The following is a 9,738-nucleotide window of genomic DNA, read 5'->3' on the forward strand; positions in this document are numbered from 1 at the left end:
ATCCAAGCGAAAAAAAAAATTTCATGGCACGAAATTTAAATTACCATTGTATATTAAAATAGTATCTTTCTCGTTTGTTATACGCATGCTCACAACTAGAAACTAAAATTCGTTTGATCTGTCTGGCTAATATACTTCCTTTGGCTCGAAACTGAAATTTGCGTTCATCAGTATTTAAATCACTGCAACAGAAAACTGTGGAAATGATGTGTAGCTGATCATGAATGCTTCACGAATTGAATGTTTGAATTGCTGATCTGAGGAATTGAATTTCCAAACTGAAGGTTTGAATTGCCGAATTGAACGTTTGAATTGCATGTGTGAATTTTGACACTAAAAAGCGCCGAACTATGCGAGGACCTTAAGTCGTTTGGCTTTAAACACTTTAAACAAGCATTACACGCTTTGATTCGATTCAGCGATTTCTTCGAGCGAGTGTAAGTCACACATGAGTCAATGACAACTAACACTCCAATAGTTTTTTTTTTTTTTTCTTTTTTTGTCAATAAGAACACCAAATGTTGGGGCTGAGGCTGAAAGTTATTTTACTATTAATTATTATTATTATTATTCATTATTATTATTATTATTATTATTATTATTATTATTATTATTATTATTATTATTATTATTATACATTCAGGTGTTACACTGTTGGCGTAACAATTTGGGAAGAGCTTTTGTTGACGGTCTTATCGCCTAATGATAAAGAAGTAGTTTCTTCCAAAAAACATACCCAATTCATGACTTGAGAACACCCACCATACCCTATTTCAGACCAAAATGGTAAACATCGATACCTTATTTTACAATGACTGCAAAAATTCTCGCACGCTCATTGGCTAATTTTTATTGTCAATAAGCGGACAGACACATAAATTTATAATTTATGCGATAATGACGCGATATTGTTTGCGTCAGTTTGAAGTTTCTCGCATTTTTGTCTCACTTTCTTCTCGTGTTTCGACTTAATTTTGACCCCTCTGCCTTTTTGTTATTGTAAAAAACAAATTGATGACAGTTTTTCATGCGTCTGTCCTGTTATTGACAATGAAATTCAACTTCGTCATAACATTGTCAAAGTAGTCTGCGGATCCACTGGATCCACTCGGCTATCGCCTCGTGGATCCACAGCTTCTTTGACAATGTTATGACGCAATTCATGATCAATAACAGGACAGACGCATGAAAAACTGACATCAATTTGTTAATTTCAGACCATTAAAGCCATACTCTTTTGGGCCGCACGTACCTATATACAGGGGCACTTAACGACCAATTTGTTGTAAAATGTATTATTATACCTCAGTTAATGAAAATAAATGTTATTAAGGCATTTTCAGGTGTTTTTCAGTGTTGCTGGGAAAACATTATCTGTTCCTTTTTCCCAGCAAGACACAGAAGAAATTTCCCAGCCAGCTAGATAAAATTGGTTGGTTTCCCAGCCAGCTGATCGAATTTATTTCCCAGTCAGGAATTCCGCGCGCTTTCAAATCCCTCGATCCAAAACGACCGAACAAAAGCGACAAAACCGGGACAAAACAGGTTTTTTTCCGCAAGCGCAATCACTCTGACCAGCCGTCGTATGTTTGTGACTACTCTCTGGGAGAGGAAAGGGGTTCTTTTTTTTTGTTTTTTTAGTCGTCCTCAGTCTTTAGAGTTTCTACAGCCAGCTCGGGTTGAAATGCTAGAAAAAGTCAGTAATTCCCAGGCAAAACCTCTATCAATAACAAAATTTCCCAGCCAGCTCATGGAAACACCTATATTTTTTCCAGCCAGCAAGATTCCTCTGGGGAACAGATAATGTGAGGAACAGATTCGTTGGGTGCCCCTGTATATAGCCCATATAAGGGAGTACTACCCCCTTCCCCGCTTCCCCGGGTTGTTAATGTAGTGTGCTATGAGTACTAAGTTCGACTACAAACTCGAAATTGTTCTTCAGTATATCAGGCAATAAAAAAAACAATGTTAATTATGCGGTACAAAAACGGTCCCTAGGTATTTGAGATGGTTGTTAGACTACAGACTGTAGCTGTCATTTTTCAGGTTTTCTTTATTTATACTACTCACAAAAGCAAAATAAAAAGTAAAAGAAGAAATAAGCAAGTTGATCTCATCCTGAGCGTTCTTTTTAAAAACGGTTCTTATATGAAAAGAATGTAACCACACCTGTAATAAAAACACCTGTGTTGAGTGGCTAATTAGAGTTTTAATCTGGTGTCGTAAAACCAAAAGCAATATCGGACTCTTTCCGTGTTTACATAGTCTCATCTAAACACTGAGAGCAGTTGGGAGACTTCGAGACTGTTATGGTTTCCATAACCGTCGAGAATTCCCCCAACTCCCACGATTGCTTAGACGAGGCTATGTAAACACGGAAAAAAGTCCTCTATTGCTTTTATGAAAGCAAGGAAAGGAGTGATGGGAATTGGCAAAGGCTTCTTCTCTCGCCGGTATTCATGTTTCCGATAGCGCTTCACTTGGCATAATCGTGGACACAATCCGGATTGTTTTCGTCAAAGAGAGAGCTTTTCCATTATTTATCAGAGTTAACTTCGCTATTGCTTTTATCTTTCATAACTACGATTGGTGGTTGCCTTAAAATCTCCCATCACTTTCTCAATCAGCAAAAGGCCATCTTTATATTCTCACGGTTTTATTGGAACGAGCCTGGAATTGAGGCTGAGGAGCTTTGATCACATGCCAGTTCGAGGCTAATTGTCAGAATACAGCTGAAGTCTCTTTTAAGAGCTACGAAGGAACCTTAGGTGGCAAGCTATAACATGACAAATACAAACATTATATTACCGTCCCTTGCTCGTCCCCTTCGCACGAATTTGAAAGCTATGTTCAAGCACGGCGTACACGATTTTTCCCACTCCAAAGGACGGTTCGATCACGCAGGGTTCCACATCAAGAACTGGAGGCGCAAAATTTCAATGAAAGCCTTAACTAAACAGGGTCGATTAGCAACGCAGCATGGGAAACTTCAACTCGAAAGGATCATGTTTACATCGTTATTTATTTGGATCAGTTTTAAAAGGGCGGCCAATTACAAGATTTCCCGGATCATGGACTTCTCAATTTTGAACTCTTTGGAATGGATAGTTATGGTCACCTCACTTGGAAAGAGTAAAGAAAATTCCTTTCTTAAAATAATAAAGAAGAGGTTTTTTTTGTTAAAATACCATGTTTACAATGTGTGCCTGCACATTACACTTATTAAATGAATGAAATGTACATGTTAAGTACGGGTTATAGACAGGAGATAGAAGTTACATGACACTTTCCCAAATGACAACTTTTCTCCTACATACTTACTAGCTCTTACTTATTTTATCCTCGAAGGCTTTGATACTGTCTTTATCCATTTATGCCAAATAATCCATGACAGTTTTGCCTTCCTTTTTAAAAGCCTTTCCGACTTCCGCTCGTCTAAAAATAACTTTCGTGGACATAACATATCCTGGCCAACGCCTTGAGCCTCCCTCTCATTTTCTCTTGTGTGGACCCATTTGTTCAAAGGGGCGGGTTGATAATTATCTGCTAGATAAATCACTATCCAATGAGTATATAGAGGGATGTATAAATGATTGTGTGGGGATACGAATTTTATGTACGAGTGCTGATATCATATCAGCACTTCAAGAATGTTATACTGACCGCACACCGGTGGCTCAGTTGGTAGAGCACCGGGCTGTCATGCGGGAGGCCGTGAGCTCGGACCAACACATAGGGTCTTTAAATAACTGCAGAGAATATGCTGCCTTTGTAATGACATCAGAGAATGGTTAGATTCTCCAGTCATCTCGGAAAACGATGATAAACCGTAGGCCCCGTCTCACAACCCTACAATGTTCATATAACTCTGTGGGACGTAAAAAAACCCAAACATTGTTCGCAAAGAATAGAGTTTGGAGGATTCCAGGTGTAGTGGTCTGTCCTTGTGGTATTAACTTTAATTTTATTATTATTATTATTATGATTTTAATTACCATTAAATCTAAGGAAAAACGAAAAGTGAACTTACGGAGAGCGGAAAGCATATAATTTATACAATATCAAATTACTTAACTGTTTAACCAACTCATGGGACCGGTAGGAGGGTAAATCATCCTATGCTCGGAGATACTGTTACATCAAGCTATTCTAAATATCAGGGGGTAAATTAATACTTTAATAATTTCACATAGCAAGATAAATACAAAAGAGCATTAAAACAAGCTATGAGGGAGAACCCGAAACAGGAATTACTTCCCTAACAAGCAGGTTTCCCAATAAGCAGAAATATAATAAACGATAATATATGTATACAATGAAAAATAAAATAATACATAATATATATATATATATATAATAACAATCTAGTCAGTTTAAACGGTGTAAAATGATAACTGTTAATTATGTATCGCGTAAATGCCATTAACGGCCAAAAACCTTGTCCGAGTCTACCACAATGTAGTATTTCTTAAGTTTGGACTTAAATTCAGATAACAAAGCACATTCCTGTATGTCTAAAGGTAAGTCATTCCAGGCTGTTGCCACTCTTGGAAAGAACGAGAACTTAAAAGAGTTTGTCCTAGCAGAAATAGACTTAAAAGTGAGTTTCTTATTTCTAAGTTGGTATATGATAATGATGATGATGATGATGATTATGATTATGATGATGATGATGATGATGATGATGAAACGGGTTACTGTCGAGAGAAACCGTGGGTGCTGAAATTTAGTGTAGAAACCGTCGAAAGATTTGTTTTCATCAGACGAGTCGATAAATTAAAATTGACCTCTTTAGGAAAGATATGTCAGCTGGCGTTTCGAGAGTTAGCCCTTCGCTCTGACAAACGTATTAAAAATTGTCACCCCCGCAGATCTTTCTTACGATGGTTAATTTACCTTTATCACTGAACTCGTTTCATAAAACTTAACTTCCATTTAAAGGTCGAGAATTGCCAAGTCAAGGGAAACGGTATGAAGTTTATAAGAAGCACCGTCCATCTCATCAATGGGCAAAAATGGTCATTATTTTATGACTAGCTCCGTAAGCGGGCCAGATGAACCAAATCCCGCGCTGTGATTGGCTTCCTGAGCGGGCCCGGTCGAGATTTCTAGCTTGATCCCGCAAGATGAAAAATCTTTTTTTTTTTGGTGTTTTATTCCATATAATAAACCCTTTATTGACCAAGCTTGTTCTGTCAAGATAGTGTTTATGAACACGCCCAAAAAAAAAAAAAAAACAATGGCCAATATCCAGCCATCTTGACCTCACGCTTGGTCAATAACCCATATTTATTATACAGGCAAATTAACTGGTCCGAGATAAAAAGGGCAATTATTCTGATTGGTTCTCCTAGCGGTGAATTTTGCAATACGGAATGCTAAGATGGACTGCTCACGAAGAAGCGTAGATAGGTTGCCAAACTATTCTAATTTTCTGTTTCCATTTCCTCGGAAATTTTTCTTTTTACAGTCATGTCGGAGTTCCAGTACGAATTTTTCTTCTCAAAACCGTTAACAGAAGCAGGGAAAGAAGACATATAATATAAACATTATTGAACCAGCCTGTTTGGTCCGTGCTGGGAAAATATTGGTCTTGTTACAAGCAAAAAAAGGAACTCGACCTTCCTTTTCCCAGTGCGGAATCAAGCTACCTTACATGAAATTTTCGCGACACGTTAATTTCGCGATTTTACGATGCGCGTATTTCGCACTTTTGCGAAATTCTTGTACTATGAATCACTTTAATTTCGCGATCTTTAGTAAGACGTTATTTAAAGGTATTTAACTTATCCTTGAAGCAAATAAAAAAACTTCATTTACAATAACGTCAAAATTTACAACAACAGATGCAGCGACGGGTCTATATGAGAACAGTAACAACAAAGTTGAAACAATTTCCACAAGAGTTTTACGCTTGTTCGTTAATTTTAGTCAATTGACCGTGATGTCCATAGTCGTTTGTGTAAATTTCTGGAGGAAAGCGAAATTATGAATCATATTTTAAAATCTTTTAAGAATTACGAATCTTTGTTTCAAAAACTCGGGAATCATGACTGACAACGACACTGAGGAAAGCTCACTGAAATACATGCATGAATTAATTACTTCCGATCCAGGGAATGTACAAAATCACTTTTAAAAATCACGAATCATTGAAGTAAAAACCAAGAAATGAAGAATACGTTAAGACTTGAATGATTTCGCCTCTATCCTGGATTGTAAATGTCTTGGTATGAAGACGTTGCAATTGCCCAAGAATAGATAAAAACGTGGTTCTGTCAACTTTGCAAATGCAAGATCAAAGCAAATGGAGATCGGCTGTGTGGGAGGGAGCCACAACATTTGAGGAAGCACGCATCCAACCTGCAGAAGATGTGAGACAAACACGTAGCTGAAGAGCGTCAGAAGATGATTATTCAAGTCAGTTCTCCTGTCAGAACAGACAAAAATCATGTAAAGAGCGTATAGGACTTGACAGCCATGAGAAACATTGCTCCATGACGAGTTAACCATGATTTTTCTTAGGAGGGGGTGCACCACTAAGAAATGGCGTAGCTGATTTATGACGTTTTTTTTTTTTTTTTTTTTTGCAGAACACCAGTTTTCGCATCCTGAAAATAGATAATCTCAAACACTGATGGGTAGACCATCTGACCGGGGTAGTATGTGTGCAACCTACCGAGGACTCTGATTTTGATATGTTCTTTTCACGATTTGAAATCGTCATAAAACGTTCATTTTCAGTGCGCGTACTATCCTAATTATTTTATAATTGAAAATGTTTACATCACCATGAGTTCAAACTCGACTCCTGCCACTGTCATAGACTCAACCTATTTGTCTATTAGACGCTTTGATTTAGCTCAATTTTCTGAAAAATGACTATTAGGTGATTGTTTGATTCAGTATGTTCGCGTACATATTAAAAACATTTTGACTCCTGTGAATTTTTTAAATTGAGCTTTAGTGAAAGATCGAATGCACGTGAGTGACATCGACGCAACCTAAAAGCATGTTTGTGAGCTTTCATCCGATTTGGAGAAACTAAAAGTGGTTAGAATCATGGCAATGTTACAAAACAATTGGTTCATGGTTAGCGTGCGTCCATCGAGTTACGGATGCACTTGGAAGTTTGCTAAGCACTCGAAAGCAACCTCCCTCATGCATCCATAACTCCATGGACGCACGCTAACCATGAACCAATTGTTCATTATAATACAATTTTGATAGTACGCGCACTCTCATTGGTCAATAGTTGTGTTTAGATGAGAATATATGTAAACACGGCTGTGGCATCCACACGAATTTGGAAGAGTTATGTGTTATCAGATGCGCGTCTTGATTGGCTGGTAGGAAATATGAGTGTGTATCAAGAAAATCTGTTTCAAACAAGAAGTGGCAAAAACCCAGCATTTTCCTTCATTTGTCGAAATATTTTTGAGAACTAATTTATAAAAGCAATAGAAGACTTTTTCCAGCTTTACATCAAAACGCTCGGAGGAGATGCGCCTTGAGTCTTAAATTCTCCCAACTTCCCCTAGTATCGCGATCTTCTTATAGTTTTGCCTATGCGCGAGCCGTCAATATTTCGTGGTATTGCCGTCTCACTTTTGCGGCCTGTGATTCGTTCTAATGTTAAAATTGATGTCGTTGCACTGAATTGGGTTGCTGACGTACGCAAACAAATACATTTCGCAGGTAGAAAGAATTGAAATTTCGATCAGGCGCGGGTTGATTAGTTTACAGTTTTATTTATCCTTATAAATGATGGATCACGATACAAAACCAATTAGTCTTTACATGAGGGTAATGATAAACAGGGGAAAAGTCCTGTATTGCTTCAATACAATATACAAATCCAATAATAACTTTACGGGCAATAAAACTGCATATCTCTAAAACAAATATGAATTTCTAAAGATAAACGAAAGTAGAGTGCGGTCTAAATACTACGAAAATTCCCAAAATTAATATAAAAAAACTTTCTACTCGAATGTCGCTTACCTTAAGATCTCTTTTTTTTTTTTCAAATGAATATACGCGCATTGAATGTGCGCACAATGTCCAAGCCGATCCTTACGATATACCAGCATACGGCAAAAATTTTTGTTTTTGGTGAACCTCGTTCGTGGTAAATTGATCTTGTGTCTACTATAATGACAAAGTGTTCTCATCAAATGGTTTTTACGGCGTCTTCTTGTCGCTTGTCGTACCAGATGATAACAAACAATATCAACGAAATGCTGTGAAAATAGGGTGTGTCAATAAATCGACCGTTGCGTTCCAGATAGTTTCGAGCGTGTACTTATTTCCCGAACACTATTGACTTGCTGTTGTCACCAACTAACTGCTTACCTGCCTGGCTAACGTCTGGGACGGTACCCTCCGAGGACGTCCAGGATGATGTTGTATTGTGTCAAGCGATAGTTTGGGTATCCCTGCTGCACCACTGTTTTCGCCTCTCTATTTTCCACCCAACCGTGCATACGGCGAGAGCTACTGAAATTTTAATTCAACAATCAGAATTCTGCGAGCGGGAAAAACTGTGCTAATCGACGTCAAGTCAGTTGTTCGCAATTAAAGCAACGCTCAGAGAACCATTTAAAAGGTTTCGTGTCAACCTTTTTGTCAACAAACTTTGATGGCAAAACTAGGTTGCCGCCGAGCGGCGATTCGAACGTCAGCTGTTGTGCTTGGGCTGTTATTTGTGCTTTTTCTAACTATTTTAATACGAATTCAGTATCATATTTTTTAATCAAGTGTAAGAAGACGTCAATACTGTATTGATAATGTATATACTTGTAATCATTTACGAAAAAAGACTTTGGTGGCGTCCTTTTTACAGGGTAGATCGACAACAACGTCGTTTGCGCACAGAAATGCACCGTTTCCGATGAAAAAGAAATTGATTCAAACAATAGCAGAGTTTGACTGCCGCGCGCACTGCGGGAGCGGGTTCTGTATGCAAATTGTTATTGTTATTGTTATTGTTATTGTTATTGTTATTGTTATTGTTATTGTTATTGTTATTGTTATTGTTATTGTTATAGGAGCAGTCGTGGCTCAGTTGGCTAGTGCGCGGCTTTCGGAGCGAGAGGTCCCCGGTTCGATCCTCGGTGACTTAAACGTCTGTTTCGACTTTCCTCTGATCCGTGTAGCTGTAGCTTTAAATACCCGTAAAACGGAGCACTGACAGAGGGAGGGGGGTAAAGGGCGCACCGTCGGCTTCCATTGATACCAGCCTCGTAGCTGAAGGAACTTCCGACGTTAAATAAAGTTACTTTACTTTACTTTACTTTACTTTATTGTTATTGTTATTGTAATATCGCAGCTGTCCTCTCGCCCTTTGCCTAAAAAAGAATTTATCATCTTTCCAATGCCACGTGCTCCGCCGGCGCATTAAACCGTTAATATCAATAGCAGCAGAGTGTAACATACGTCAAAGCTGGCGAAGCGGCTGAAGTGCTATTGGGCGAACCTGATGTTGTTAAAGACGAAGCATAAATGACATCGCAGAATTGCGTTCGTCATGAATTAGTTAGCATATTAAAATCCCCATCGGAGGACATAAGCCGGCCTGTTACGATCTTTATATGGCGAAATTCTTGAGCTCATTTGCTAATGAAGGGCAAAAGGTGATGCTGTACTTTTGCCGGGCAATGCAATACAGCTTAGCGAACTTGTGTCACGTGTTTATAAACAACAAAATATTGCGCACATGCGCGCGCACCGGTGGCT

The sequence above is a fragment of the Montipora capricornis genome, chromosome 1 (assembly GCF_036669925.1).
Source record: "Montipora capricornis isolate CH-2021 chromosome 1, ASM3666992v2, whole genome shotgun sequence".
Lineage (NCBI taxonomy): Eukaryota > Metazoa > Cnidaria > Anthozoa > Scleractinia > Acroporidae > Montipora > Montipora capricornis.